The 24371-nt window shown below is 39.8% G+C and overlaps 1 long non-coding RNA gene across 1 annotated transcript in view; it reads right to left on the bottom strand.

The window, feature by feature from the left end:
* The window catches only part of LOC309555839, a 45604-nt gene extending 22774 nt beyond the window's left edge, over positions 1-22830 (bottom strand). Inside the window, exons 1-2 of the long non-coding RNA XR_014225282.1 lie at positions 22666-22830; positions 13172-13258 (exon numbers count right to left, since the gene is read on the bottom strand). This is a non-coding gene — a long non-coding RNA (uncharacterized lncRNA). The remainder of the gene's footprint in view (positions 1-13171; positions 13259-22665) is intronic.
* Between the last annotated feature and the right edge of the window lie 1541 nt (positions 22831-24371).

Genomic DNA, 24371 nt, shown 5'->3' with positions numbered 1-24371 from the left:
ACCATGGCACCGGTCTCTGAGGATAATCAGGAATACGAGGTCAGTCAAGTTCTGGATTCCCGACTCTGTAGAGGCGTTCTTCAGTACCTTGTTCATTGGAAAGGCTTTGGTCCTGAGGAGAGGTCTTGGGTTCCTGCATCGGAGGTCTTTGCACCTCGTCTGTTAAGAAGGTTTCATCTGAGGTGTCCCTCTAAACCTGGGCCCAGGCGAGGTAGGGGGAGGCCTCGTAAGAGGGGGGGTACTGTCATGGACTTGCAATAGAGCTTGGCAAGCTTACCTGTACCTTCATGTCTGTATTAGAGGTCAGACTGCATTTCTGGATCCTTTTTATCACCTGTACTTCCTGTTCCTGCCCCGCCCAGGTCATCACAGGAAGCCTATATTAACCAATGCAGGTCTGCTTTGCTGTTCAACAGTATTAGTTTCCTGTTTCCTGTTTGCCGTGTGTTTGAACTACTCTTCTGTGTACCGACTTTGGCTTGTCTCCGACCATTCCTGTTTGCCTGTTACCCTGACCTTGGCCTGTCCCTTGACTACCCTTGTCTGCCTGTTACCCTGACCTCAGCTTACCCATCACCATTCTGTGGGTCCTGAGTGGCTGCTTCCCTTCTCTCCCTACGGAGCGTGACCTGGGGGACCCCAGGGGCCGCGACCTGGGCCCAGCTGCAGCGAAGTCCATCCTCACCACTAGAGGCCCTGGTGAACACCTGCTGGGTCTTAGACTCCGCGCCCAGGGGAATCTTGGGCTCACGTTCCGGTCCATCCGCAGCAGTCTGCTATTGGGTTCACTACCTTGCGCTGCGCCCCTGCCTCCAACAGGGTGCAGTTGTCACCTGGCCACAGGTGACCTGACATGTGTTACCAGACCACAGGATTACCTATATGAGGTTTTCATTCACCAATCCAAAAGTATACATATTTTCTTGAATTTCCATTCTATTTATTTAATGTATCATATATATTTAAAAGGAGTTGTTTTATCTATATTTATTTATATTTGACTATCTATACTCCTTTATACATATACCTATATATTTATTGCTTATTTGCATTCATATATCCATTTAATAATTGATTTTAAAATTACAAAGAAAAGAGAAAATGAATGGTACAACAAAACGTTGTCCAAGCATCTATTGGCGGACTTTATGGGCACATACTGAGTGAACACACTTATTGATTTAAAAGAATTACTTTAATAATTAAGAAAATTTTAAAAGAAAACAAAGAGCACTATGCAAATGTTGACATATATATAGTTTCTTATACATTCAAAGTTGATATGCAAGCATTCTTGGCAATGGGTGAGGATTATGGTTGTTATACCAATCTGATATAGTCAACGCGTTTCGCATTTGCGCTTCATCAGGACCTCAGATGATGAAATAACCTCTTAATAAAACAGAAGCATATCATACATTATTAGTTTATACATATATATATATACAAAAATGCATACATTTACAATCGTATTAACATACATAGATGTTTATTACATATGCATGTATGTCGCCATGTGGCTATGAGGGCAATAGAAAAGCGGATAAACCCACCTCCTCAAGTTGCAGTGCACGATACCGTACGACCGGGGGCTGAGCTCAATGGCAGAGCACCTCAGACCACGACCACCTGAATTGGTAGATTATCAAGTAACATTTATATTGTTTTCTTTATTGTTTTTTAATTGTTTTTAGAATATTTTTAGAAAAATTAATTTTGACATCTATTATGGAATATTCTATAACACAATGATAATTACCTTGAACTATATTTGATGGATATGGGAACAGGTAAGACGGCTGGATAGAGAATGATATGTGGATCGCCTGAACGTCTTACACCTGAATGTAAACAGTATGTTGGTATTTATATTGTAATAAGATTCCTCAATTATATTATAGTATGTACCTCCCTTTCTCAGAGCATGTAAGTGAGCATTTTAAGCGCCGTTCTGTGATATAGATATATCACACCAAAGTAAGAAATAAAATACGAGAGGGCAGAAGAGGGAGGTAGAGGGGAAGGGAGTGAGGGGGGGGAAAAGGGGGGGGGGAAAGGGAGGGACAAGAGGGGGGGGGGGGTGGGGGTTAAGTGAAGAGAAAGTAAGGTAAAAGGAAAGAGAGGAATAAGGGATAGAAATGGAAGAAGGGGTGGGAAGGGGAGGAGAGTGAGATGGGGAAGGGGGGAACAGAGACAGATGGTTGGTGTGCATATATGTAATCACAGGTATACGATATAATTTGGGTATATATTTACTAGTATTTTATCTCTGTATACCTCAAAGAGGCAGAGGAAAGGGTGTCAATACAGGTCCAAAAATTCAATTTTATCGGGTAACATAGTCCCCCAAGAGGCCCCACCCACTCTATTTCAGGGGGAGGGGGGGGGGAAAAGGGGGTTTTTTCTATCTATATATACTTACAAATGACTTGTATTCTTATACATCAGACAAAAAGATGTCTCTGTTATAGATAGTCTCTGATATCTTGTTATTCTAAGGAATTGGATAGACCCTCATCCAACTGGTAGTAGTAAAACAGATCGATTTGTGCTAAGGATGGAAGGTAAAGATATATTCTGTTGGTATTAGCTATGCTAGTAAGTAGTACAAATCATATTCAGGTATGCAGTATATTCTGGCTCTCTTTCTCACAAAGGGTCGGTGTACTCACATGCTGCTACGTCCACATTCATATTCCAGCCGCCTCATCTTGCTCCCTGGTGGTCTGTGGTCTAAATAGGGTCAGCACACCGGCTGCTAATCAGCACAGGTGTTCGACATCGGCCGCGGCGCACCGGATGTGCGTCATCGGTCGTCGCCGGATATGACGTTCAATGGAACGTGTCTCATGCCGGAGGTAAGAGGGAGCCAATGGAGGCGCAGGGTGCTCACCAACGACCCGGAAGGGGTGGGTCATCGCCGCCCTGTCGCCTCCAAGAGGCCCTCCCCACCTCCGACATGGTGCTGAACTGTACCCAGAGGAGGTACCTTACACCGCTAAGCAGATGGATATTCCCGTGATCAAAGCTATCACGGCCAAATAGCGACACATCTTTTTATGCAATACAGTATATAAACAGGTATGTTTAAACAATTAAACCATTTTCATTTTTGTTTCTGCCATCAAGAGATATTCTTTCGTTTTTTTATCATTAATTATTTTGTAAAAGAATTCTTATGACAGTTTATTTGTTGTACCACCATTTGTATTTTTTTATATATATAATGGTTAAGATGGTGATGAGTAGGACCGCTCATCTTATGAGCGTTTTGGCGGACATCTATTACATCCTGGTTAGGTTATTATGCCTATATTGTGTGCAGTGGAGTGGGTTATGACGACCCAAACGAGGGGAGTATTCAATTTAAAGAGATATTGGAAAGATTACTGAAGTGTTAGATCTTATATCCACTATTGCAATTTTCACTACGTAACTGCAGATCGTCATCTGAGGAAAACAAGAGGCAAGTATGTATATGCCTTATGATGGTATGGTGGCATCTTTTTGGGTGCAGATTTTATTAGGTCATTTGGGAAGTTAAAGTTTGGATTTAATTTTTACATTGTCACCAGATATCACAACAGCAATTAAGATTTTTTATACATATATACCAATTCAGAGGAATGGTTTGAAGCTAAGAGCCTCATTCAAGCCTGGACTTATGGTGGCCTTAAGGTTATAAATCCATCTAGCCTCTCGTTGAAGTATAATTTTATCAAATTCGCCCCCTCTTGGATTTTCTAAAATCCGTTCGAGGGCGGCGAATTTGATCACTCTGGTGTTGTTTTTGTGGTAGACGCCAAGATGTCTTCCAATAGGCGTAGATAGGAGGTTATTTTTACCGTACCCTATATGTTCCTTGATGCGGCGCCAAAACTGTCTCTTGGTTTTGCCTATATAGTAGGCGCCGCACTCACAGAACATAATGTATACTATGCCTATGGTTTGGCAATCCACGTAATGTTTAATTGCATGTAATTGGTTATTGGGTAAATAGAGGGATTGGTTTTCGTATATCAATTCGCAGAAATCACATCTGCCACATCGCCAGGTACCCGGTATGTTTTCTTCTTCTATAGCCCTTTTATCCACAAAGTGACTTTTAGTTACTTGGTCCCTAATTGATCTTGCCTTCTTGTATGTTATTTCTGGATAGTCTTTTAGATACTTGCTCAGAATGTCGTCATTCCTGAGCAAATACCAGTGTTGTTGCAAGATATTTCGGACTGTTTGATGCTGTTTGTGATATGAGGTGACAATACGTACATTTTCCTCCGTATTCTTAGTTTTTTTATTGAACAGAATTTCTTCCCTCGTTTTTTGGCACGCTCTATTGAAGGCCTTACGTAATGTGGTGGTTGTATAGCCTCTTTCCAACAATCTATTACGTAGGTTATTGGCCTCCATTCGAAATTGCCCCTCACTTGAGCATATGCGTCGCAGTCGTAGGTATTGAGAGTATGGTATACTTCTCACCAGTTGTTTTGGGTGGAAGCTTTGTGCATGTAGCACAGTGTTACCTGCGGTTGGTTTGCGGTATAAGGTTGTCTCGATTTTCCCAGTATTTGTAATAGATATAGTTATATCTAGAAAGGGTATGGATGTGTGATTTTTTTGATGAGTAAATTTGAGGTTATATTGGTTTGTATTGAGGGCATTGAGGAATTTCCGCAGGTCCTCCTCTGGCCCCGTCCATAACATAAACACATCGTCTATGTAGCGGAGCCAGAGGAGGACGTGCGGAAAGTGACAGGAAAGGCCGTCGTCAGAAAAAAGAGTCCGCTCCCACCCCCCCAGGTACAGGTTGGCATAGGATGGGGCACAGGAGGTCCCCATCGCTACCCCCTGCACCTGGAGGTAGTGGGAGCGGTCAAAGACAAAGGCATTTCCAGTCAGTATAGAATGGAGGCCATCCAGCACAAAGTTGGTCAGTCCCCCATGTTTAAGGGGGCGTTCCAACAGAAATTCTCTTATTGTTTGTAGGCCCTTTGTGTGGGGGATACTACTATAAAGGGCTTCAATATCTATCGCCACTAGTGTGGTATTAGGTGGGACAGATAATCCCTCCAGTCTCTTCAATAAATCTGGTGTATCTTGGATATAAGATGGAAGTGATATAACATGTTCTCTCAAGATTATGTCGATATATTGGCTGAGGGGTTCAGTATAAGACCCTATCCCTGATATTATGGGTCTGCCTGGGGGGGCTGTGAGGCTTTTATGTGTCTTAGGTGTGGCATAGAACGTTGGTATTTTTGGATTTTTAACCAAAATCGCATGATATGTGTCTTTGTTTATCACTCCTTTTTGGTAGGCTCTAAACAGTAGTTGTGTAAATTCTTTTTGAAGTGTATTGACTTGGTCTTGCGTTATTGGTTTGTACCATTCTCTGTTATTTAAGATATTAAGGCACATTGTCCTATATTGCTCTATGTCCATCACTACCACATTCCCCTCCTTATCAGCAGGTTTAACTACGATTTTGTTGTTGTTGCTTAGGGCAGTTAAGGCTTTTTTCTGTTGTGGACTCAAGTTGTCCATATTCTTGTTGGGTGTTGTTTGTATTGACTCGATTTGTTTGGTTACTTGGGTGATGAAGGCTGCTATATTTGGATTTGTATGTAACGATGGAAATTTATCAGATTTCTTTTTCACTGTATGTACCGCGAATTCTTGTACCGTTGGTGCAGGTAGGGGTAGTGTTAGGGAAGACTTAATAGTTTGAGATGTATCTGTGATTTTTGAACCAGAGTGGAGGGGCTGCGGATTTTCCGGGACCAGGGAACTTTCGAAGGCCTCATTTTCCTCAAGGAGGTCCATGAGATCCTTCAGCGCCCTAAAGTCACGGACCCCCCCCAGGCAGACCCATAATATCAGGGATAGGGTCTTATACTGAACCCCTCAGCCAATATATCGACATAATCTTGAGAGAACATGTTATATCACTTCCATCTTATATCCAAGATACACCAGATTTATTGAAGAGACTGGAGGGATTATCTGTCCCACCTAATACCACACTAGTGGCGATAGATATTGAAGCCTTTTATAGTAGTATCCCCCACACAAAGGGCCTACAAACAATAAGAGAATTTCTGTTGGAACGCCCCCTTAAACATGGGGGACTGACCAACTTTGTGCTGGATGGCCTCCATTCTATACTGACTGGAAATGCCTTTGTCTTTGACCGCTCCCACTACCTCCAGGTGCAGGGGGTAGCGATGGGGACCTCCTGTGCCCCATCCTATGCCAACCTGTACCTGGGGGGGTGGGAGCGGACTCTTTTTTCTGACGACGGCCTTTCCTGTCACTTTCCGCACGTCCTCCTCTGGCTCCGCTACATAGACGATGTGTTTATGTTATGGACGGGGCCAGAGGAGGACCTGCGGAAATTCCTCAATGCCCTCAATACAAACCAATATAACCTCAAATTTACTCATCAAAAAAATCACACATCCATACCCTTTCTAGATATAACTATATCTATTACAAATACTGGGAAAATCGAGACAACCTTATACCGCAAACCAACCGCAGGTAACACTGTGCTACATGCACAAAGCTTCCACCCAAAACAACTGGTGAGAAGTATACCATACTCTCAATACCTACGACTGCGACGCATATGCTCAAGTGAGGGGCAATTTCGAATGGAGGCCAATAACCTACGTAATAGATTGTTGGAAAGAGGCTATACAACCACCACATTACGTAAGGCCTTCAATAGAGCGTGCCAAAAAACGAGGGAAGAAATTCTGTTCAATAAAAAAACTAAGAATACGGAGGAAAATGTACGTATTGTCACCTCATATCACAAACAGCATCAAACAGTCCGAAATATCTTGCAACAACATTGGTATTTGCTCAGGAATGACGACATTCTGAGCAAGTATCTAAAAGACTATCCAGAAATAACATACAAGAAGGCAAGATCAATTAGGGACCAAGTAACTAAAAGTCACTTTGTGGATAAAAGGGCTATAGAAGAAGAAAACATACCGGGTACCTGGCGATGTGGCAGATGTGATTTCTGCGAATGGATATACGAAAACCAATCCCTCTATTTACCCAATAACCAATTACATGCAATTAAACATTACGTGGATTGCCAAACCATAGGCATAGTATACATTATGTTCTGTGAGTGCGGCGCCTACTATATAGGCAAAACCAAGAGACAGTTTTGGCGCCGCATCAAGGAACATATAGGGTACGGTAAAAATAACCTCCTATCTACGCCTATTGGAAGACATCTTGGCGTCTACCACAAAAACAACACCAGAGTGATCAAATTCGCCGCCCTCGAACGGATTTTAGAAAATCCAAGAGGGGGCGAATTTGATAAAATTATACTTCAACGAGAGGCTAGATGGATTTATAACCTTAAGGCCACCATAAGTCCAGGCTTGAATGAGGCTCTTAGCTTCAAACCATTCCTCTGAATTGGTATATATGTATAAAAAATCTTAATTGCTGTTGTGATATCTGGTGACAATGTAAAAATTAAATCCAAACTTTAACTTCCCAAATGACCTAATAAAATCTGCACCCAAAAAGATGCCACCATACCATCATAAGGCATATACATACTTGCCTCTTGTTTTCCTCAGATGATGATCTGCAGTTACGTAGTGAAAATTGCAATAGTGGATATAAGATCTAACACTTCAGTAATCTTTCCAATATCTCTTTAAATTGAATACTCCCCTCGTTTGGGTCGTCATAACCCACTCCACTGCACACAATATAGGCATAATAACCTAACCAGGATGTAATAGATGTCCGCCAAAACGCTCATAAGATGAGCGGTCCTACTCATCACCATCTTAACCATTATATATATAAAAAAATACAAATGGTGGTACAACAAATAAACTGTCATAAGAATTCTTTTACAAAATAATTAATGATAAAAAAACGAAAGAATATCTCTTGATGGCAGAAACAAAAATGAAAATGGTTTAATTGTTTAAACATACCTGTTTATATACTGTATTGCATAAAAAGATGTGTCGCTATTTGGCCGTGATAGCTTTGATCACGGGAATATCCATCTGCTTAGCGGTGTAAGGTACCTCCTCTGGGTACAGTTAAGCACCATGTCGGAGGTGGGGAGGGCCTCTTGGAGGCGACAGGGCGGCGATGACCCACCCCTTCCGGGTCGTTGGTGAGCACCCTGCGCCTCCATTGGCTCCCTCTTACCTCCGACATGAGACACGTTCCATTGAACGTCATATCCGGCGACGACCGATGACGCACATCCGGTGCGCCGCGGCCGATGTCGAACACCTGTGCTGATTAGCAGCCGGTGTGCTGACCCTATTTAGACCACAGACCACCAGGGAGCAAGATGAGGCGGCTGGAATATGAATGTGGACGTAGCAGCATGTGAGTACACCGACCCTTTGTGAGAAAGAGAGCCAGAATATACTGCATACCTGAATATGATTTGTACTACTTACTAGCATAGCTAATACCAACAGAATATATCTTTACCTTCCATCCTTAGCACAAATCGATCTGTTTTACTACTACCAGTTGGATGAGGGTCTATCCAATTCCTTAGAATAACAAGATATCAGAGACTATCTATAACAGAGACATCTTTTTGTCTGATGTATAAGAATACAAGTCATTTGTAAGTATATATAGATAGAAAAAACCCCCTTTTCCCCCCCCCCTCCCCCTGAAATAGAGTGGGTGGGGCCTCTTGGGGGACTATGTTACCCGATAAAATTGAATTTTTGGACCTGTATTGACACCCTTTCCTCTGCCTCTTTGAGGTATACAGAGATAAAATACTAGTAAATATATACCCAAATTATATCGTATACCTGTGATTACATATATGCACACCAACCATCTGTCTCTGTTCCCCCCTTCCCCATCTCACTCTCCTCCCCTTCCCACCCCTTCTTCCATTTCTATCCCTTATTCCTCTCTTTCCTTTTACCTTACTTTCTCTTCACTTACCCCCCACCCCCCCCCCTCTTGTCCCTCCCTTCCCCCCCCCCCTTTTTCCCCCCCTCACTCCCTTCCCCTCTACCTCCCTCTTCTGCCCTCTCGTATTTTATTTCTTACTTTGGTGTGATATATCTATATCACAGAACGGCGCTTAAAATGCTCACTTACATGCTCTGAGAAAGGGAGGTACATACTATAATATAATTGAGGAATCTTATTACAATATAAATACCAACATACTGTTTACATTCAGGTGTAAGACGTTCAGGCGATCCACATATCATTCTCTATCCAGCCGTCCTACCTGTTCCCATATCCATCAAATATAGTTCAAGGTAATTATCATTGTGTTATAGAATATTCCATAATAGATGTCAAAATTAATTTTTCTAAAAATATTCTAAAAACAATTAAAAAACAATAAAGAAAACAATATAAATGTTACTTGATAATCTACCAATTCAGGTGGTCGTGGTCTGAGGTGCTCTGCCATTGAGCTCAGCCCCCGGTCGTACGGTATCGTGCACTGCAACTTGAGGAGGTGGGTTTATCCGCTTTTCTATTGCCCTCATAGCCACATGGCGACATACATGCATATGTAATAAACATCTATGTATGTTAATACGATTGTAAATGTATGCATTTTTGTATATATATATATATATGTATAAACTAATAATGTATGATATGCTTCTGTTTTATTAAGAGGTTATTTCATCATCTGAGGTCCTGATGAAGCGCAAATGCGAAACGCGTTGACTATATCAGATTGGTATAACAACCATAATCCTCACCCATTGCCAAGAATGCTTGCATATCAACTTTGAATGTATAAGAAACTATATATATGTCAACATTTGCATAGTGCTCTTTGTTTTCTTTTAAAATTTTCTTAATTATTAAAGTAATTCTTTTAAATCAATAAGTGTGTTCACTCAGTATGTGCCCATAAAGTCCGCCAATAGATGCTTGGACAACGTTTTGTTGTACCATTCATTTTCTCTTTTCTTTGTATATTACTAGGATTATGGCACCTAAGGGGTAGCTCTTAATTCATATCTGATTTTAAAATTAATATCCAGATTTAATTGGTTTTTAATAATTTACAACAGAGTTTTTATGGTGTCGCAAGTTCTTCCTCTTTTAAATATATTTATTTTTCCTATTGCATATATCCTGTTTGAATTGGGATTCCCAGCCATACAACATATCTACTTTACCTAGCAATTAGACTACGGTACATAGTCTTAATCCTTATTGGCCAGCGTATCTCCTCACTTAGGGGATCTTATTAGTATGCAGTCTTTTACCTAGCTACACTTGACCACTACTATGATGATTTACTGATTGGCTGTAATAAGATTAGCCTTCCGTTGTTTGTCCTGGTTGCCTGGTGACCACTTGCTATATTGTCCAACGGAGCTGACGTGATTGACGCTGCCTCTGATGACGTCTGAATGACGAAAAGCGTAAGGTGTAATCACATCACTTCCGCTGCTATTGGGACGCACTTCCAGTGATTGGAACGTATCGCGTTCCGGAAACTCTGCTACACACAGGAACGTTGCGGTCCCGGTTTTCTTTCTACGCTCGTTTACCTTATACCTTTGTGAGTACCTTTTCTGTATTTAATAAAGTACTTTTACATTACTATACTTCACTATGTGAGGCTCTTCTCTTTATGGTCTGGATTCCCACTATCCCATGTATCCTGTGCTGACGCCCTTGGAAGCTATAATGTTCACCATTATTAAGTACATCCCATGTCTTGGGGACCCAATCGGATGATCTATACCAGTGAATACAGGGCCACTTACCTGAGAGGATCTTACCCCTTGAGGGTACCAAGCTTTCTACCCCTGTAGGGGTACAGAGTTCCAGTGAGTACGGGCTTTACTGAGAGGGGAGCACTTTGTTTCCTCACCTGCACGTCCGAATTGGATCACCTCAAGAGCCACCTCAGCTTTCTGGGAGTCCACATCAATTAACACTTTATGGACTTTTGCCAAAATTTATTTAAGCACTTCAGTCACCTTTCATCTAGGAATACTGCCATTTAAATAATCATTGCACCTTTGTTTCTTGCTGCACCAGTCACTTTATCATACCAGTATATGATATTACACCATTTGCTTACTATTGGTAATCACTTTGCACTTTAATATACTATTTAATTTTAGATGTTTATTTTTTATAATCCAACCACATATTTCACATGAAGTCACCTTGTTTATATTTACAATAATTTTTCATTGTGGTTGACCCACCAATCAAGTGTATTTATTAACCGTGCTCATTATTTTCACTACCACCTTCATACTGTACAAATTTTATAGATTTGAATTTTATCCTTATCGGCACTTTTTAGCACCTTTACACGTTTGATGTATATGATTTTATTGGAAATTAATTGTGGCATTTTACTCTGCATAGTGCCATGTTATATCTGACATTACCCAGAACTTTGTATTAGGCAGCGCCATTTACCTCACCCCCCCTTTCTATTTCTTGTATATCTCTATTGAGTTATACTTATGAGGTAGGCAGCAACCAGTGATATACAGTACATATATACCTTCATCCTTAGCGCAAATTTACCTCCCTTTTCATACCTGGAAATTGCCTACGAGTTTCCTATATGAAACTGCGCTGCAATATTTAGCTATGGTCGTGTGTACATATATGCCAATAAATATGGGGTGTGCTCTACCTCGTGTGTGGCTATTTATTTATATGACAATTATTGTGCATAGTTTGTTTTCTTCTTTTGCTAACGAATGCTGTTCTGAAGGAATATTACAGAGTAATTCTGCTATTCCATGAGGTTACATGTATTTATCAATTACAGTTACATATCTGATATATGTTTATTTTTTTTTTTTCATGTTACAAAAATATTTTTTAGGAGACTATAGAGTTCTAATTATCTATGTTCATTCTTTAATCATACTTAACTATTATGCAAGTCTAATTGTCCTTGGCACATTGGTCTAGTGGTCTGCGCTCACAAGCAAAAAGTTCTTAAGTCATGAGTTCAAATCCCAACCATGTTAACATCCTGAGTGTTCACTAGTGTTTGATTATTTTATTTCCACACAATAATATTTTTGCTAAATACCATACCATTGACTTTGTGCAAGTGTACAAACTGTGCAAGTGTAAGAATTGAGGCTGGATTAAAGCTAAAGGGTAGGCACACCAAATATTGATTTGATTTAGATTTGTTTTTTTGTACGCTCACTTTGCATTTTGTAAATTGATTAAAATAAGCAATTAAAATATATATTTCTGAAAGCATTCTTATGCTACATCATTTCTTTACACCTGTCTAAAACATTTGCACAGTACTATATATAAGGAAGCTGGATTACCTCCCAATGTATTAGTAGTAAATCTATTCCTAATATTTGTACAGCCCTGCTACACAGCATTGCCAGGAGGATAACACTATTTAATGTGTTCACCTGGGGTTCAGCTTTAAATATTATACCTAAAAAAAAAAAGTAAAAGCTTCATCTCTGGAATAACCAAGTACAGTGTATGAGTTACATAAACTTTTCTTTCAGAATAAACCATATTGAACAAGCCAGTATAAAATACACTGACCACATAGCAATCCGTTCTAAATCTTTTAGCTAACCTGGTTTGTATAAACTAAGTGTTGCCAGACTGCTATAGGCTACTGTACTTTGCATGAAGACACTGCTTTTTGCACTGCCTTATATATAGATATATGGTCTATACCCAAATTGATGACCTAATATGAGATACTCAGGCCACGACCATTAGAAGCACATTCTGTTGTGTACAGACACACATACCCAGCAGCTTGTTGGGAAATCTCCATGTGACTGTACTACTTCATCACTTGGAGAATAAGGAACAAAGTTACTGACAGCATAAAATCACTTCTGGCCCTGAGCCACTTTATAAGTTATAATTTTATTAAAAGCGTGTGAGGATAAAAGTGCTCATTCTAAAGCGCAGTAACTGATAGCAACCAAACAGAATGTATTCTTTTGGCAAAGACTGTCCTTTCCATGGTCAGAGATGTATAGATGTCCTGTGTCTATCTTTCACATGGGAAGGTCTGTCAATCATTGGTTACCCTAAGTTTGTATATCTGCAGGTAAGTATCATCCTCTTTTTTCTGATTTGTTTTATCCTTAAAAAAATATATTTTTAAACAAATAGAAAAAATTACTTGGTATAAATGTCATAGAAATATTCACTTCTTCTTTCCAAGTAGAAGTACAGGGATCTACAGAAAAAGACAAATGTTTGTTGTCATCTGAAAAACAAATACACATGTATTATAATCCATGCATAGAAATATATTTTCTTTAATAATGGGTTTAAAGGACTTATTAAGTGCAGTGAACAAAAATCAACATTTATAGTGCAATTCCAGCCAAAACATTTGTTTTTAGTTTTGTATAAGGTAGGTAGGTACTAGGGTAAGAACCCCTGGCGGGTTTTAATTGTCTGGGTTGTTGAGATTATCAACCCTCCCCTACTAAAATGTGTCTTTCCGGACATCTTCATGCCAGCTCATTGATAATTTGATTCTGCTTCCTTATCAACTCAATAGGACTGTATACCAATACATTTTTGTTTCTCCTCCTAGGCTTCTCTTCATGTTTTCCTCTCCTCTATTGACCACTCCAGTGACCACAGTACATTCACTTACCTGGCTGCTGCTATTTCTACCAAGTGTTTGTTCCTGGTGAAGTCCATGCTGAAGCCCCTAAATGAGTTTCAAACAGATAAACCTATCTGGGATCTGGGATAGCTCCTGCAAACAGCCTAGCCCCTGCACAGACACTGCTTCTGCACCTATTTTCACTCCTCTATGCCATCATTGATCCTTTTCATAGGTATAGGGGGGGGGGGAGGGCGGGACTTTAAATGAGGCGCATGGTGGGATAAACCATGTGTCTCCATCCCTAATTTCATATAGAAAAAAAGCCAAAAGGCAAACTGTTGGGACTTTATATGAGAGACATAACAGTGACAAGGCTGGTAGGTAAAGGTATAGCATTTATTATTTGTATATATATATATATCATATAGTCATAGTGTACAAGATAATACGGATAATACGGTTCTTTCAAGCTGGCTTGGGGACCATTCATCATTTGTATTACTCCAGTTTTGTTATATATATCATACATTATGTTATTGTTATCCGTATTAAGAGGGAGCCCACCGGACGGTCGGCACTGCCAGCCGCTCCCGCGGGTCCTCCCATCATTTGTATGCACTGACGTGACGCTGGATGTCATTGGATCGGCGGTCTTTGGCGAAAGCAAGGCACACTCCCTCATACTTCACTCCTGGGTATTCACCTCCTTCTCTCTCGCACCTTCACCTCTTACTTTGGATCACATACCATTTCCCTTTGATTATTCACCTTGTTTGTTCATCCTCTGATTCTCGGTTAACTGGGGTCTCTCTATTCTTACTTTCTCTTCCCTCCTCACCCTTGTACTTATTCATTCGGTTTCCACATTTCCACCTTCTCATTCACTCACACACTTTCTATTTAGCGTTTTTTCTTTCAATTTTATGCATAATTTCTTCCAATTACTTCTGTCATGTCCACACTCTCTTTACTACCGCAGTTACCTCCATTTACATTTTTTCCTGTGTGTGGCACTATTCGCTCTCTCCGCTGACCCTCTGCGTCCTCAGCTCCCGTGGGAGGCATTGGGTTCATGTCCCACAGTCACTACCAGCTACTGCCGGAGCCACCATGTAAGTTGTGAGACTGTGGGGGTTTCTCCCTCCCTCTCCCCTCCCCTTTCAGCTTCCAATGACCATCGTGCTATGCAAAATACTTTTATATGTATTATTTTTTGTTTATAGATATGGATCATACACCTACTCTTGAAGAAGTGGCGATACTAGGCCACGAAACGCATCAGTTATGGATGTTATGATTATACTCAATTTACTCCCATTATTGTCTATTGCTATGCTGGTTCTTTCAAGCTGGCTTGGGGACCATTCATCATTTGTATTACTCCAGTTTTGTTATATATATCATACATTATGTTTATCTTGTACACTATGACTATATGATATATATATATATATATATATATATATATATATATACAAATAATAAATGCTATACCTTTACCTACCAGCCTTGTCACTGTCATGTCTCTCATATAAAGTCCCAACAGTTTGCCTTTTGGCTTTTTTTCTATATTTTCATAGGTATATTCCCCAACCTGCCCAACTTGTGAATTTGTCTAGTGCCCAATGGCTTTAAAATGGAACTACAAAAGTGCTATTTAATTTATTTTTATTATTCAAAGAAAATTTAGCTATCAATCAATGTCTCAATGCTTTATTTTGCTGAGAAATAACCTTGAAAAACACTCCCTAGCATTTCTGGCTTGGCCATCTTGAGTAGGGGCAGATGATTAATGTAGCATTTACTTCCTGTAATCCATTGCCCTTAGTTCAGGCATGCAGGCAGTAGGGTGTACTTAGCTGAGAAAACCCCTCATCCCCTCCTGAAGACTCCTGGGATGTATGATATCATTTGTCTAGGCATGGAAACTAAAGAAGTAACTAAAGAAATGTAAAAAAAAACTGTTTAAAACCAGTAAATGTAATACACTTTCCTATCTATTTACTATTACTAGCAGCATAAGGATTCAAAATAGTCAATATTGGTTGAGAAAGTGACGTTCTGTTTTAAAGAGCAGCACTCAACAGCGGAATGTTCCATTCCGGGAGAGATTTCCCATCACTTCATGTCTGGTGACATTTTTTCATTGGGACAGAAATTGAGGAGAAATTCTTCCCTGCATTGACCAAGACAGCAATGAAATCGGATCCAATCTCTTTCTAACAGAGTACAACGCTAGAAACAAAGTCCTAGCTGGAATTACACTTATTACACTTAACCATTAAACTGACAAACGTTGATTTGTGATTGGTGTATATTTGTTACTACTCAGACCTCTTTTCTCTTTTTGTAACACCAAAGAATAATACAGTACTGGGCCTCATGCACACTGAGCAATAAGCCCATGTGCATCAAATTCTCGCATTTTCAGGTGTTCAGGAGGAACAGTTGCATTATCCAGTTCCAATGCCAGCAGCAGGTCACAATCTATGACAGGCTACATGGTGACTGGATGCTGTACCGAGTGGTACTCGCATTTAGAGCCTATGCATTTAGGGGCATAAGCCCAGAATGAAAGAATTTTGTTTTCCGAGCATATGTCCCAGAACACATACAGCCCTAAACTTAAGCACCACTTAGTACAGCATCCAGCCACTGTTTATTTCAGTCTGTCATAGCTTTTGACAGGCTGCTGACAGTTTGGGTGGACACTGTAACTGTGCCTCCCAGGCCCCTGAAAATGCTGGGATTTGACCCATGTGGGCTAAACTCCCAGTGTACTTGTGGCCTTATACTAACCATGTGTTATTTACAATTTTTTTTGCAATCAAAGTCTTTAATCACTTGCTATAGGGCACTTTTACCCCCTTCCTGCCCAGGCCAATTTTCAGCTTTCAGTGCTGTCCCATTTTGAATGACAATTGTGCGGCCGTGCAACATTGTACCTAAATTAAATTTTTAGCATTTTTTTTCACACAAATAGAGCTTTCTTTTGGTGGTATGTATTCACTGCTGGGTTTTTAATTTTTTTTGCTAAAAAAAAAAACAAAAAAGACTGAAAATTTTGAAACAAAAAAAGTTTTTCTTAGTTTCTGTCAGTAAATTATGTAAATAAGTAATTTTTCTCCTTCACTGATGTGGGCTGATGAGGTGGCACTGAAGGGCACTGATTAGGTGGCACTGATGAGGAGGCACTAATATGCCGCACTGATGGGCACTGATAGGTGGCACTGGTGGGCAATGATAGATGGCATGGATAGGCGCTCTGATAGGCACTGAAAAGCAGCACTGAATGGTGTCACTGATGGGCACTGCTGGGGGTTGTACTGTAATCAGGGCAATGATGATCAGTGCCCTGATTACCTGTACAGGCCTCCGCTGTGAGGAGATGCCACTGATCGGCTCTCCTGGCTACACATTCTGTCAGTGTGAGCCAAGGAGAGCCGATAAATGCCAATTCCTTGTTTACATGTGACCAGGTGTGATTGGACACAGCTAATCACATAGGTAAACAGTTGCATCATCAGCTCTTTACCGAGATTGGGGTTGCGCTGTGCCCTAGTAACATGACATAACCACAATCGGCGCATGCCGGTTTTGGGGCGCCGTCATTCTAGAACAAGAGTGCATCCTGCCCGCCATAATTTTACTATACGGCAGGCAGGAAGTGGTTAATTTACTAAGGGCCTATTCACACCAGCCTGGTCCGCTGAGGTGCTTCAAATGAATGCACTTTAATTCATGTGCGTTAACGTGCTTTGCATTAAGCCAGTTTATTAATTTGAACACACTGCCTAATACGCATGAAATTATTATTTTTTTTTCTGCTGATGGAGTTACCTTCATAAAACACAGTTACATTAATGTATGGAAGGATGCCAAATATACCTATTTTACAAAGGTCCAGAAGGCATTAGATTTCCTAAGAGAATTGTAAATATGACCCAAATCATGTTTGTTATCTAACAAATCATAAAACTTTATTCTGTTAGGTAATAACGGGATTTTTTGTTACTCACCTTAAAATCCCTTTCTCTGAGTTAATTGATGATCTTCAATATCCATTACCAAGCAGGGTTTTTTAGCCCTACCTACAGGAGTAGGACACCTCCTATGGGCAGTCCTCCCTGGGCATAAAACCCCCTCTCTGCTATAGGCAACCCAGTCAGTCACAAGCAATGTCAAAGGAGAAAAAAGAAGGGTGGGTGCTGTGTCTCAGAGCAATGAACTCAGAGAAAGAGATTATATGGTAAGTAACAAAAATCCTGTTTTCTCTTATATTCATTGATAGACACAGCCTATTCTTCAATATTCATTACCAGACAGGGATGTCCCAAAGTGGTGCCATAACGAATGGTGGGCAAACCAACTAATACATAAAAACCCAGGGCAACATGCCAACACTCTGAACCACCCAGAAGGGGCACCCAAGAGTCCTAAATAGCCGCCTGCAAAACATGGCGACCAAAACTAGCATCGGAGGATGCCTAACACATCAACTGTATAAAAATGTTGTAAACGAGTGCAGGGATGACCAGATTGCCTTGCAACATGAGAAACAGACGCCCGATGTAAGAACGTCCAGAAGGCGCTAACCGCCCTGGCTGTCATGGGGAGGAGAGGTTCCCACCCTTCAGGAAAAAAGAAAAAAAGGCTATGGGACAAAAGTTCACAGCATAAGATCACATCCATACTTCTGAACACACTAGGCAGAATGACTGGGTGGCCTATAGCAGAGCGTGAGCATTATAAAACCCTCTGGCACTCCTACATTACACCCCTTAGACCAGCTATGTCCAAACTATGGCCTTCCAGCTGTTCAGGAACAACAATTCCCATCATGCCTAGTTATGTCTGTGAATTTCAGATTTACAATGCCTCATGGGAATTGTAGTTCCTAAAAAGCTGGAGAGCCATAGTTTGGACACCCCTGTCTTAGACCTTTTGATTGGGTGGGGGCTTTCTCTGCGACAGCTTTTCAGGGTTCAAGAAGAAGCAGTCTCTGTGGCATCTCTGGGCTGAAAGTATAATTATCGCACTCCATGTTGGTCCGTTGCAGAGGCTACACAGGTTAAAAGTGTATGCAATGCAAAACTGTTTTTTTTCTTTTCTTAATCTTTAGATAGAATGGGAAAGGGCTAGAATCTCTGTCAGTTATTTAATATTGTCTATGTCTCTATTGTGAATTTTCAGTCCCCTATTAATCCTGGTCTCCATTGCCACTAAGACTGAACATGGGCAAAATCCACAATTTGGGGTTGTCTGTTACAAAAGCAGAAACAGAGAGGGGATCTTCTAATGGGGAAACTTGTTCTAGTGGCAACTTATCTTTGGAAAGATTTTCTTTGACGTATAGTTATGTCTACCGCACAGGAAGTGAAGGCTAGATTTTGTGTTTTACACATTCCCTACTGTACTTAAAACCTATAAAAAGCCATTTGGGTTTTAATTATGCTTTAAAGCGTAACTCCACTTTTGTTGAGATAAAAACATTCCCCTCTGGGTGATCTCTGTACATTGCAAGGAGTTTAACAAACTTTGTTGCAGAATCCTACCTGAAGAAATCCCTGTGTGTTTGTCTGTATCCATGTGGTAAAGTGAGACTAATGAGAGTGGTCTCATAATTATCAATCAGCTGTGCACCTGCAGGGCTCTAATGAGAAAAGCTGCTGGGTCTGCATCCATTTAGATGTGATTTCCTATTGGAAGCATCTCACCAAAAATTACATATGTTGCAGAGGATGCCTGAAATCTGACTTGTATCTTAGGGCAGACTTCTGGGAAAATCAGTGAGCCAATCACACAAGTAGGAAATTATGTTTCTGGGGGGCGTTCTGTATACATTCTGTGTACAGAACAACTCCAGGTAGCCATACTGCATTCCATTTTCAGAAAAAAACAGAGCTGCAGATTGAAAAACAAAGGTCATTTTAAATAACATTCATTTACAATGGGCACAATTCACTAAAGGTTATCGCATGTGTTGTGACGGTCACGTGACCACCTAACGCATGCGATAATGAAAATGTCAATTCACTATTGCTCGTATGTGATATTTAGCACAAACACCAAAAACGCTTGGTAAATACCCCATGAAGAGGCAATAAAGTAAATTTGCAAAAGGAAATAAATAAATAAATGCATACGGTAATTAAGTACTGGTCCAAGCTTGCGATAACTATAGCAATGGTCAGACCCCCCCAGTGATTGGTTTAAAGAATAGGTGGGAAAGTGCAAGCTGGAGCTACATTTTAGACAGGAGTTGTTGCTGGAGGCTGGCAGATGACATAACTAAGAGGATGGAGCCCTTTGAATCCAGTCTTCTGGAATTTGAAGCAATGCAAAGGAGGAGGAGGAGATCTCAAGTGGTCCTTTTAAAGGAAAGAAGCTTTAATTATTGCACATTGCTGGATCTATTCATGGATGCTGATACCCTTCAGCATACCAGCCACGACTAAACTGCTGGCTGTCTTACAATTTTTTTAGAAAAGCATCATATCAGATGCTTGCCATAACTTACTGCATGGTTTCATGCGGTATTTAAGGCATTCTTTGGAAAGATAACGCATGCAAGATTTTAAAGAGAGTTTCTTTGTGAATAGCAGTTTTTTTTTTTTTCGAAACATTGTGCGTTTATTTACTCGGATGCAGTAAAATATCGCTTGTAAATTGTGGTCATTATGACTTGTGTCGCAGTTGTATACGGTATATATTTTTTTATTTTTTTCCATACGAAAATGAAGTTACCCTTTCATTACATGCTCTCCCACATCCAGAAGTACTCAGTATTTCAAAGATTTCCAACAATGGTGTCAGGTGAGGTTCCACTTTAAAGTGTCACTAAACCCACATTATAAAAAAACTATCACTAAATACTGTCATTCACCATGAGAATTGTTTTCTGTATCTTGCAAAAAAACTGGTTGATCCTGCTGTACTCTATCTCTACCTCCTGTTTATTTCCCTGATTCAGCTAGGGATTTTGCAGCTGTGGTGGCAACTCTGCACATGCTCCGATTTCAGTGAGTTTCTATGCTGAGCATTTCCTCCCTATCAAATCTGAGCAGCCCATATGACTATAGAGTTACACATGTGGGCGTACACACAGTGATAAATTACATCCCACTCCCTCCCTCCTTCATGCCCATTAACCAGCTAAACACAATGGGGGTGGGATAAAATATGTAGATTAATGGAGGCTTCACCTCCCTCCTATTCTAAGACACAGGCTAGAGGGGCGTGACACATCCTGTCCCTGGCAGAAATCCGCCCACACCATGTTATTTCCACATTGTTGAACATTGTACATTGATGATAAATCTCTTTCTAAAAGCTTCCAACTTTTCCTACGTTTAGTTCTATCTACGCTAAAAAATGTATAACTATGCTACAGAATTCTCTGAATACCCCTGCCATAGCTTTTTGGCTTACCCTCGTTAATCAGGCACTCCCGCTGTATAAATTGATGTGTGAAGCCAGAGCTTGCCCTCGTAAGTTCCATAAAATCTGGGACTTATGGGTGTGTTAAGACCATACTATACCACCTAATACCCAAAGTACTGACCAGAGATAGGGACCTATTGTGGATATTTTTTCACTTTCTCTTGACTACTGTATTTGTATACACTGTTATATGGACAATATACAGTTCATGTTTGTAGCTGAGTTTGGATTGCCACCTGTTCCTTCAATGCTTGATCTATGTGTAATGAATTTATATACTGTATATTCTATATGGTGATATTTGAGCATTGTTTACTTTATTTTCTGTGTTTTCTTTTATTTTTGTACCCATATATTTTGTGTACAATGTAGTTATCTTTAAAAAAAAAGAAGCTCCTCCTGCTTATATTTCCCTGCAGACAGGCTGGGAGAGAGCTGGGACATGTGACAACTGTACTGTATATCACACGGGAAAAAGGCACTAGGATGTTTTTTTTTTGTTTTGTTTTTTATTAAAATAATTACAATGCCATCATCCACATACAAAATTTGAAGGGACAATGTAAACCAAACAGTCTGTGTTTAGTATCACATTAACTAACTTTCAGGCTTTGTAGCAAAGCTCCTGTTCTACGTTTCTGCACTCATTTTTACCATATGCTGCCACAGTTGGACCCCAAAAATCTAAACAAAATTCAGCATTTGCCTAAGGCTTCTTGGGCAGTGAGCACTACATTGTGAGAGGCAAGCAGAATGTCAGATGTACCCCATTCCTGAATGTCCTGGATTTATCCCAAGGCTTTGGTGGCAATTCAGGGAATAGGGTAAAATAATAAAATAATAAATATAAAACCACCCGCCCCAAATGTGATAAATAATAAAAATTGTGTCAATTTATAAGGGAATCGCAGCTGCTTCACTTCCACCAAAGGAAAAAAACTGTCCAACAATATAAAAAAATTAGCAGCGCAGTATTCCTAATTTATATGTGCTCATCAATCCATATATGAAATAACACTTAATTAGAATGATAAATTGTGATATCCGATAAATAAATAAATAAAGTGCATTTAAATATCTTTCTATATGTAAACAATTTCAATACATAAATTGCATATAAATATCTATATACTGTGTAAACAATAAGGAAAATATATTTTATTTATTGGATATCATAATTTTTCATTCTAATTAAGTGTTATTTCATATATGGATCGATGAGCACATATAAATTAAGAATACTGCGCTGCTGATTTTTTGATATTGTTGGACAATAGGGTAAATAATGTAGCTCCCACAGAACCCATCCACACCTCTGCTATTTTTGATCTTTCAGTGCATTTTGAATGTGTGTATATCTATTTTACCTATAGTTAACAAAAAGTGAGATACTGTATACTGTCCGGAAACTACATCCTGTAAAATAGCAAGAGTTTTTTTTTAATGCCCCACATTAAAACACATAGCTGTATCCTATGCCTTAAAATGCCTACTAGAAAACCTACTAAGTAAACCTATAGAGAGTATAGATAGACTTTAATTTCAGCATTCAAGCAAAGACTGTACAAGAAGCTGGATTGCATACATAAATAGAAACAGAAAGTACTTACCACACAGTATGTAAAATAACTCCACCGCGTGATTGTTACACATTATGTATTTTGTGATTGTCCTCATCGGAACAAAAAGAAGCAGAAAAAAAACCAGAACCCTAATCATATCATCTATCATCCACCATTAAAACCATGAGAGGAAAATCATATACAAACTGTAAGAGGAACAGCAACTCGTCATCTGAGTTCCACTTCCTCTTAAAATGTTTTCTGTTTCTTACGTCAAATTCACAATCCAGGGCAAACAGAGACAGGCTGAGGTTTCACCGAAAACAGGAACTTTTTTTTTAATAAAAAAAGTTTGTGTAAAGGCAATTTTCTTTTCTTATATTTGGATAGAATATGGGAGAGAAAAAACCCTGTTGGATTCCTATGGCTACCTCTGTCCCGCTGGGGAGATCTAAGCTCCCCATATACAGGTATGAGTATGATATGTATGAGTTTGAAGATTCCTCCATTCACAAAAATGAGGAGGATGGAGGAATCCATCATCAACTAATAACCTCTATCGAACAGGGATGGCCATACACTGATTAAAATCTGGCCATCCCTGCTGAACTGGCCCAATTTCAATTAGTATATGGCCAGCTTTACTCTACACATTTTTCCCGGTGACCATTGTTTCCATTACCTACAGTGACTGGAAATCCAACACTTTTAGGTTGCCACTGAAACAAGAGCTGCATAAAAAACTTCCAGTGGCAGAATCTGCTATTTTAATATGTAGTGTTTTTTTTATTTTAGGGAATTTTTTTTCCCTGGTAGTACTACAAATAACACAATTCTTGTCTATTTGTCTTTTTCTTGTCATTCTTCCACTGAACATATGGAAGAGGCCTTGGCTGTCATACAGGTTTGACTTTAAATGTGTCTGCTTTTCATTCCATTACATGGTGGATTAATAAGACTAGAAGTTTGCACAAGAAACATAGAGATGTTTTTGCTTTCTTACCAGCCAACAGAAATTAATAGCGACACTTCATTTAAGGCAAGACCAACCAGTATTTTTTGTACTTGCTGAAAATGTTCTTAGCCTGAAATATGAAAACTAATGCACCAAGCACAAGTAATGACTAGTAAGCTGCAGTATATTACATTTCTGTTTTGGGATTTAGATATGCTTTAAGCTTGGTGTCTGTTCTGACTCATGCACACAGCCATGTAGCGCAAATTTCTTCATCAGGGAGCCAACAGGTGCTCCATATAGCTGCCTATAGAAGTCAACGGCTGTTCGTGTCTATACACAAGTACATGTGTAAACATCCATATCTATATGGACGTAAAATTCTGGACACATAAATCTGCGTCATATGTGTATATGGACATATGGTTATGTTTAAAAAATTACTTATATAACCAGCACCTGTGGGCTCCCTAGGGCATAAATAGAATGTACATAGTGTACATAAAGAATATACGCCATGCAACCAGATACGGCTGTGTGCAAGAGCCTTTTTAATGCGTACTTCGTGCTAAACTGATATCGGGAGCTAAGCATCCCTTTACCATTTATCATTGCCACCAATGAGGCTAGCTATAAAAAACCCTCACTCTTCTATCCATCCCTGCTCATCCTCTTTGGTCATTGGTATAAATACAGGGTTTTTATTTGGGGGGGGGGGGGCTGCTCAGTTGTAAAGGTAGAGGAATGTATTAGCATACCAACCTGAAATGTTAAACATAACTGTGTATAGGTATAAAGA

Source organism: Pelophylax lessonae (assembly GCF_965119305.1).
Source record: "Pelophylax lessonae genome assembly, chromosome: 5".
NCBI lineage: Eukaryota > Metazoa > Chordata > Amphibia > Anura > Ranidae > Pelophylax > Pelophylax lessonae.
The sequence above is the reverse complement of the archived record's forward strand: the minus strand, read 5'-3'. Positions and strand labels throughout refer to the sequence as shown.